Here is a 9,132-nt window from a genome sequence, read left to right as displayed (position 1 = left end):
ATACAGGATGTAATTCAGGATCAGTAATGTATGTACACAGTGACCCCACCAGCAGAATAGTGAGTGCAGCTCTGGAGTATAATACAGGATGTAAATCAGGATCAGTAATGTAATGTATGTACACAGTGACCCCAGCAGCAGAATACTGAGTGCAGCTCTGGAGTATAATACTGGATGTAACTCAGGATCAGTAATGTAATGTATGTACACAGTGACCCCACCAGCAGAATAGTGAGTGCAGCTCCGGAGTATAATACAGGATGTAACTCAGGATCAGTAATGTATGTACACAGTGACCCCACTAGCAGAATAGTGAGTGCAGCTCTGGAGTATAATACAGGATGTATTGTAATATAAGCTGCAGGAGAGGTCGGTGTTGTGTGATTTACAGTAAGACGCTGCTCCATGCCGGCACCTCCCGCCTCCACCTCATGCCTCAGCAGCACATAGTATCCCAGGAATGACAGTCAGTCCTCTCTTTATGGCAGCTGCTACGCTGGGAATGTCAGCAACTTCCAGCCACTACAGGACACCATACCAGAGCGCCTGCTGCATCATAACACTATAATCTGTGATCCGGTGTCTGGTGACACCTCCCCCCTTCGCCCCTATCCTTTACTAGCTTTGACTTCCCCACCCCCCCACAACTATCCTGTAATAGCTGTGACCCACCCCGGCACCTATCCTGTAATAGCTGTGACCCCCCCAGCACCTATCCTGTAATAGCTGTGACCCCCCCCAGCACCTATCCAGTAATAGCTGTGACCCCCCCAGCACCTATCCTGTAATAGCTGTGACCCCCCCAGCACCTATCCTGTAATAGCTGTGACCTCCCCCCCTCCCCTATCCTGTAATAGCTGTGACCTCCCCCCCGCACCTATCCTGTAGTAGCTGTGACCTCCCCCCCGCACCTATCCTGTAGTAGCTGTGACCTCCCCCCCGCACCTATCCTGTAATAGCTGCAACCCCCTCACCACTATCCTGTAATAGCTGTGACCCCCCCCCCCCCCGCACCTATCCTGTAATAGCTGTGACCTCCTCACCCCCCGCACCTATCCTGTAATAGCTGTGACCCCCCCCCCCCCCCCCCGGCACCTATCCTGTAATAGCTGCAACCCCCTCACCCCTATCCTGTAATAGCTGTGACCTCCCCCCCCCGCACCTATCCTGTAATAGCTGTGACCCCCCCCCCCGCACCTATCCTGTAATAGCTGTGACCCCCCCCCGCACCTATCCTGTAATAGCTGTGACCCCCCCCCCCCCGCACCTATCCTGTAATAGCTGTGACCTCCTCACCCCCCGCACCTATCCTGTAATAGCTGTGACCCCCCCCCCCCCCCCGGCACCTATCCTGTAATAGCTGCAACCCCCTCACCCCTATCCTGTAATAGCTGTGACCTCCCCCCCCCCGCACTTATCCTGTAATAGCTGCAACCCCCTCACCCCTATCCTGTAATAGCTGTGACCCCCCCCCACACCTATCCTGTAATAGCTGTGACCCCCCCCCCCCGCACCTATCCTGTAATAGCTGTGACCCCCCCACCCCTATCCTGTAATAGCTGTGACCCCCGCCTCCCCTGCACCCATCCTGTAATAGCTGTGACCTCCCCCCCGCACCCATCCTGTAATAGCTGTGACCTCCCCCCCTCCCCTATCCTGTAATAGCTGTGACCTCCCCCCCTCCCCTATCCTGTAATAGCTGTGAACCCCCCCCCACCCCGCAGCTATCCTGTAATAGCTACAACCCCCCCACCCCTATCCTGTAATAGCTGTGATCCCCCCCCCCCCCGCACCTATCCTGTAATAGCTGTGACCCCCCCCCCCCCCCCGCACCTATCCTGTAATAGCTGTGACCCCCCCCCCCCGCACCTATCCTGTAATAGCTGTGACCCCCCCCCCCCCCGCACCTATCCTGTAATAGCTGTGAACCCCCCCCCACCCCGCAGCTATCCTGTAATAGCTACAACCCCCCCACCCCTATCCTGTAATAGCTGTGATCCCCCCCCCCCGCACCTATCCTGTAATAGCTGTGACCCCCCCCCCCCCCCCCCCCGCACCTATCCTGTAATAGCTGTGATCCCCCCCCGCAGCTATCCTGTAATAGCTGCAACCCCCCCACCCCTATCCTGTAATAGCTGTGACCCCCCCTCCCCCGCACCCATCCTGTAATAGCTGTGATCCCCCTGCACCTATCCTGTAATAGCTGTGACCCCCCCCCCCCCCCGCAGCTATCCTGTAATAGCTGTGATCCCCCCACCCCTATCCTGTAATAGCTGTGATCCCCCCCCCCGCACCCATCCTGTAATAGCTGTGACCTCCCCCCCACCCCTATCCTGTAATAGCTGTGATCCCCCCCCCCGCACCCATCCTGTAATAGCTGTGAACCCCACCCCCACCCCGCAGCTATCCTGTAATAGCTGTGAACCCCCCCCCCATCCCGCAGCTATCCTGTAATAGCTGTGAACCCCCCCCCCCATCCCGCAGCTATCCTGTAATAGCTGCAACCCCCCCACCCCTATCCTGTAATAGCTGTGACCCCCCCCCCCCCCCGCACCTATCCTGTAATAGCTGTGACCCCCCCCCCCCCCGGCACCTATCCTGTAATAGCTGCAACCCCCCCACCCCTATCCTGTAATAGCTGTGATCCCCCCCCCCCGCACCTATCCTGTACTAGCTGTGAGCCCCCCTCCCCCGCACCCATCCTGTAATAGCTGAGATCCCCCCCGCACCTATCCTGTAATAGCTGCAACCCCCCCGCACCTATCCTGTAATAGCTGTGACCCCCCCCCCGCACCTATCCTGTAATAGCTGTGACCCCCCACCCCTATCCTGTAATAGCTGTGACCCCCCCTCCCCTGCACCCATCCTGTAATAGCTGTGACCTCCCCCCCTCCCCTATCCTGTAATAGCTGTGAACCCCCCCCCACCCCGCAGCTATCCTGTAATAGCTGTGAACCCCCCCCCCCATCCCGCAGCTATCTTGTAATAGCTGCAACCCCCCCACCCCTATCCTGTAATAGCTGTGACCCCCCCCCCCCCGCACCTATCCTGTAATAGCTGTGACCCCCCCCCCCCCGGCACCTATCCTGTAATAGCTGCAACCCCCCCACCCCTATCCTGTAATAGCTGTGATCCCCCCCCCCGCACCTATCCTGTACTAGCTGTGAGCCCCCCTCCCCCGCACCCATCCTGTAATAGCTGAGATCCCCCCCGCACCTATCCTGTAATAGCTGCAACCCCCCCGCACCTATCCTGTAATAGCTGTGACCCCCCCCCCCCGCACCTATCCTGTAATAGCTGTGACCCCCCACCCCTATCCTGTAATAGCTGTGACCCCCCCTCCCCTGCAACCATCCTGTAATAGCTGTGACCTCCCCCCCTCCCCTGCACCCATCCTGTAATAGCTGTGACCTCCCGTATCCTGTAATAGCTGTGACCTCCCCCCTCCCCTATCCTGTAATAGCTGTGACCTCCCCCCCTCCCCTATCCTGTAATAGCTGTGAACCCCCCCCCCCACCCCGCAGCTATCCTGTAATAGCTGCAACCCCCCCACCCCTATCCTGTAATAGCTGTGACCCCCCCGCACCTATCCTGTACTAGCTGTGACCCCCCCTCCCCTGCACCCATCCTGTAATAGCTGTGATCCCCCTGCACCTATCCTGTAATAGCTGTGACCCCCCCCCCGCACCTATCCTGTAATAGCTGCAACCCCCAAACCCCTATCCTGTAATAGCTGTGACCCCCCCCCGCAGCTATCCTGTAATAGCTGTGATCCCCCCACCTCTATCCTGTAATAGCTGTGATCCCCCCCCCCCGCACCTATCCTGTAATAGCTGTGATCCCCCCCGCACCTATCCTGTAATAGCTGCGACACCCCCCCCGCACCTATCCTGTAATAGCTGTGACCCCCCACCACCACCTATCCTGTAATAGCTGTGACCCCCCCCCCCACCACCACCACCTATCCTGTAATAGCTGTGATCCCCCCCAGCACCTATCTTGTAATAGCTGTGACCCCCCCCCCCAGCACCTATCCTGTAATAGCTGTGACCCCCCCCCCCCCAGCACCTATCCTGTAATAGCTGTGATCCCCCCCCGCACCTATCCTGTAATAGCTGTGACCCCCCCCCCAGCACCTATCCTGTAATAGCTGTGATCCCCCCCGCACCTATCTTGTAATAGCTGTGACCCCCCCCAGCACCTATCCTGTAATAGCTGTGACCCCCCCCCACAGCACCTATCCTGTAATAGCTGTGACCCCGCCGCCCATCTATCCCCAGCAGGCGGCATCATGTTGCAGCCCCTCATCCAGCAGCATCAGGGGGCGGGGGTCTCAGTGTTGCTCTATGACTGATGGCAGGAGAAGATGGCGACCCACGTTAATCTTTAGGTTAGAGACCTCTCGGCATCCATCCTCCTCCTCCCCCCGGCCCGTACACTGACAGGTTCCCCCATGGGATGCGAGGAAAGTGCAGGATAGATACGACTTGTTATAGAGGTGCCTCATCCTGCGGAGCTGTATGCAGAATGCAGCCTGATACCCCATACACACCTGCACAGGATAGTCTCCATCTGCAGTCACAGCTGCTGATCACTGTGTATGATATGGACGCTCAGCCCAGAAGAGCCGTCTATGCCCCCACCCATAATATATATACCTCCGTCCTGCTATTACAATGCGGAGGATCCGCCCCGGTGACCAGGATGATGAGAGGAGACAGGCCGCAGTCTTATCATCCAGAGCATCGCTCCCCCAGGATCAGCCCGGTAGCTAAGTAACCATCAGGTTAGAGAGTAAAGACGGATCAATACGAGAACAACCTGCCCTCCTACAGGTCTCCACCCTGCAGCCCCCCAGACCCCATAGCATGATAGGAGGTGTAGTCCTGAAGAGAGCGGTGGCTGCATTATAGTGCTCTCCAGCTGGACCAAAACTACAACTCCCAGCATGCCCTGACAGACAACCCTGAGCAGCCTTCCAGCTGTTACATAACTACAACTCCCAGCATGCACCAGTGTCAGAGGCTCCATCAACCAAAGATGGATCTAGAGCAGAGACTTCCAGCTGTTGCAAAACTACAATGCCCAGTATGCCGACAGCCGTTGCATGATGGGAGTTTTAGTTTTGCAACAGCTCAAAACCAACAAGTTTCAATAAATTTTTGTGGAGCCCTCTAACTGTTGCAAAACTACAACTCCCATCATGCAACGGCTATCTGGGCATGCTGGGCATTGTAGTTTTGCAACACCTAGTTGGACACCCTCGGCCTAAATGTTGTTGTCAAAACCTACTAATGATGTTTTATGTCACCCGGTTCCCCCCCCCCCCCCCCCCCATTTTCGGGGAAACTCATACAACCAGCAGAGTACCCCTCTTCTCAATGACACAACAAACATGTTTTCCGTAGGATTCTTATTCAGAGTACAAACTGTATCCAAGCAACAGCGCCCGCCGCCCCCCGATACACACGCGGCTGAGGACGCCGAGAACACGGCCGAGATCATTCAGGTACAAGAGACCGAAGAGACGCCGGGAGGGAGGCAAAGAGCTGAGGGCTACAAGGAGGTGAAAGGCCAATCTCCAGAGAATAGGGGTGCAGCAGAGACCCCCAACCCCCACCAAAGGCTACACTACATGTAATAGTCACCATACACTGTATATACAGACAATGCTCTGCAGTCTCCATACATTGTATATAGCTGTATATACAGATAATGCTCTGCGGTCTCCATACATTGTATATAGCTGTATATACAGACAATGCTCTGTGGCCTCCATACATTGTATATAGCTGTATATACAGATAATGCTCTGCGGCCTCCATACATTGTATATATCTGTATATACTGACAATGCTCTGCATTCTCCAGACTGATACACTGTATATAGCTGTATATAGTGTAGATGTAGACAATGCTCTGCGGCCTCCATACATTGTATATAGCTGTATATAAAGACAATGTTCTGCGGTCTCCAGACTGATATATTGTATATAGCTGTATATAGTGTAGACCAGTGATTTTCAACTAGTGTGCCGCGACACATGGTCGGGTGTGCCGCGGGGAAAGTACCCCAAACTATGGTGCCCCTGCAGATCGCCCCACTGCTGCTGTCCGCCTCACCTACTGGCCGCCTGTAGCGCCCGGACGTGCTCCTCCAATCAGCGGAGACCGGGAGCGTGGTGCGCTGCAGCGCACCACGCTCCCGGTCTCCGCTGATTGGAGGAGCACGTCCGGGCCCTACGGGCGGACAGTAGGTGAGGCGGACAGCAGCGGCGACCATCTCAGAGGAGGTGAAGAGGAAGGGGGGGAGAGAAACCTGTGGATGGGGGAGAGAAGCCTGGGGGAGAGAAACCTGGCGATGGGGGAGAGAAACAGCGGAGAAAAAAGTTTGGTGGAGAGAAGCAGGGGGGAGAGAAGCATGGTGGAGAGAAGCAGGGGGGAGAGAAGCATGGTGGAGAGAAGCAGGGGGGAGAAGTATGGTGGAGAGAAGCAGGGGGGAGAAAAGCACAGGAGAGAAGCAGGGGAAGAGAAGTATGGTGGAGAGAAGCAGGGGGAGAGAAGCAGGGGGGAGAGAAGCACAGGAGAGAAGCAGGGGAAGAGAAGTATGGTGGAGAGAAGCAGGGGGAGAGAAGCAGGGGGGAGAAGTATGGTGGAGAGAAGCAGGGGGGAGAGAAGCACAGGAGAGAAGCAGGGGGAGAGAAGTATGGTGGAGAGAAGCAGGGGGAGAAAAGCAGGGGGGAGAAGTATGGTGGAGAGAAGCAGGGGGGAGAGAAGCAGGGGGAGAGAAGTATGGTGGAGAGAAGCAGGGGGGAGAGAAGTATGGTGGAGAGAAGCAGGGGGAGAGAAGCAGGGGGGAGAGAAGTATGGTGGAGAGAAGCAGGGGGGAGAGAAGTATGGTGGAGAGAAGCAGGGGGGAGAGAAGTATGGTGGAGAGAAGCAGGTGGAGAGAAGCACAGGAGAGAAGTAGGGGGGAGAGCAGCACAGGAGAGAAGCACAGGGGGAGAAGAAAACAGGCCCAGGTTTCACACTGAGTGAGTATAAATACATTTAGAATCTATATTATTAACTATATGTATATAATATGTACTGTTTTAGTGTCATTTTGTGCCATTTTGGTTGGTGGTGTGCCCCGGGATTTTTTAAGTATAAAAAGTGTGCCGCGGCTCAAAAAAGGTTGAAAATCACTGGTGTAGACAATGCTCTGCGGTCTCCATACATTGTATATAGCTGTATTTACAGACAATGCTCTGCGGTCTCCATACATTGTATATAGCTGTATATACAGACAATGCTCTGCGGTCTCCATACATTGTATATAGCTGTATATACAGACAATGCTCTGCGGTCTCCATACATTGTATATAGCTGTATATACAGACAATGCTCTGCGGTCTCCATACATTGTATATAGCTGTATATACAGACAATGCTCTGCGGTCTCCATACATTGTATATAGCTGTATATACAGACAATGCTCTGCGGTCTCCATACATTGTATATAGCTGTATATACAGACAATGCTCTGCGGTCTCCATACATTGTATATAGCTGTATATACAGACAATGCTCTGCAGTCTCCAGACTGATACATTGTATATAACTGTATATACAGACAATGCTCTGCGGTCTCCATACATTGTATATAGCTGTATATACAGACAATGCTCTGCAGTCTCCAGACTGATACATTGTATATAACTGTATATAGTGTAGACAATGCTCTGTATCCAGTTGTATATATGTATACGCCCCCCACCATCTCTATGCAGAGCTTCAGTGCTGTTGCTAGGCAACTCCAGTGTGTAAGCGGCCGCTCAGCGCCCCTCCCCCCGTGTCACATGACTGTGCGGCACACACCAGGGTGATGATACAACTGCAGATATTTTTGTGCAAATTTCACAAGAATCCGTAAAATTCTAAAAACAAAGAAAGCGGTGATGGTGGAACCGGAGGCCGTGCAAGGTGACCCCCGCCATCACCTGAGCACAGGAGCGCCCCCTGCAGCCAGGACAAGAATTACAGACCATAAAGCAAGAGGAAAATATCTCTGCACGCTGCCATGTGCCGAGCTCACAGAGCGCACCGATCACCACCGCCGCCACCGATCACCACCGCCTCCACCGAGCGAGAGGAAACCTAATTACTGGAGGAAACAGGCGCTGGAGCCTCCACCGGGGGAAGGGGGGTGTGGATCCGGCAGGAGGGTGAGGGCATCAATCTGGACCACACCATGAACTTTTATACTGGAACTTGCAACATAACAGAAACAGCGGCCGGTCAGATGGATTCAGATCCCTAGGGAGAAACATGGAAGGTCAGATGGATCCAGATCTCTGTGGAGAAACATGGCCGGTCAGATGGATCCAGATCTCTATAGAGAAACATGGCCGGTCAGATGGATCCAGATCTCTATAGAGAAACATGGCCGGTCAGATGGATCCAGATCTCTATAGGGAAACATGGCCGGTCAGATGGATCCAGATCTCTATAGGGAAACATGGCCGGTCAGATGGATCCAGATCTCTATAGAGAAACATGGCCGGTCAGATGGATCCAGATCTCTATGGAGAAACATGGCCGGTCAGATGGATCCAGATCTCTATAGGGAAACATGGCCGGTCAGATGGATCCAGATCTCTATAGGGAAACATGGCCGGTCAGATGGATCCAGATCTCTATGGAGAAACATGGCCGGTCAGATGGTCTAGATCTCTGTGGAGAAACATGGCCGGTCAGATGGATCCAGATCTCTATGGAGAAACATGGCCGGTCAGATGGATCCAGATCTCTATGGAGAAACATGGCCGGTCAGATGGATCCAGATCTCTGTGGAGAAACATGGCCGGTCAGATGGATGCAGATCTCTATAGAGAAACATGGCCGGTCAGATGGATCCAGATCTCTATGGAGAAACATGGCCGGTCAGATGGTCTAGATCTCTGTGGAGAAACATGGCCGGTCAGATGGATCCAGATCTCTATGGAGAAACATGGCCGGTCAGATGGATCCAGATCTCTATGGAGAAACATGGCCGGTCAGATGGTCTAGATCTCTGTGGAGAAACATGGCCGGTCAGATGGATCCAGATCTCTATAGAGAAACATGGCCGGTCAGATGAATCCAGATCT

The sequence above is a fragment of the Dendropsophus ebraccatus genome, chromosome 10, assembly GCF_027789765.1.
Source record: "Dendropsophus ebraccatus isolate aDenEbr1 chromosome 10, aDenEbr1.pat, whole genome shotgun sequence".
Lineage (NCBI taxonomy): Eukaryota > Metazoa > Chordata > Amphibia > Anura > Hylidae > Dendropsophus > Dendropsophus ebraccatus.
The sequence above is the reverse complement of the archived record's forward strand: the minus strand, read 5'-3'. Positions refer to the sequence as shown.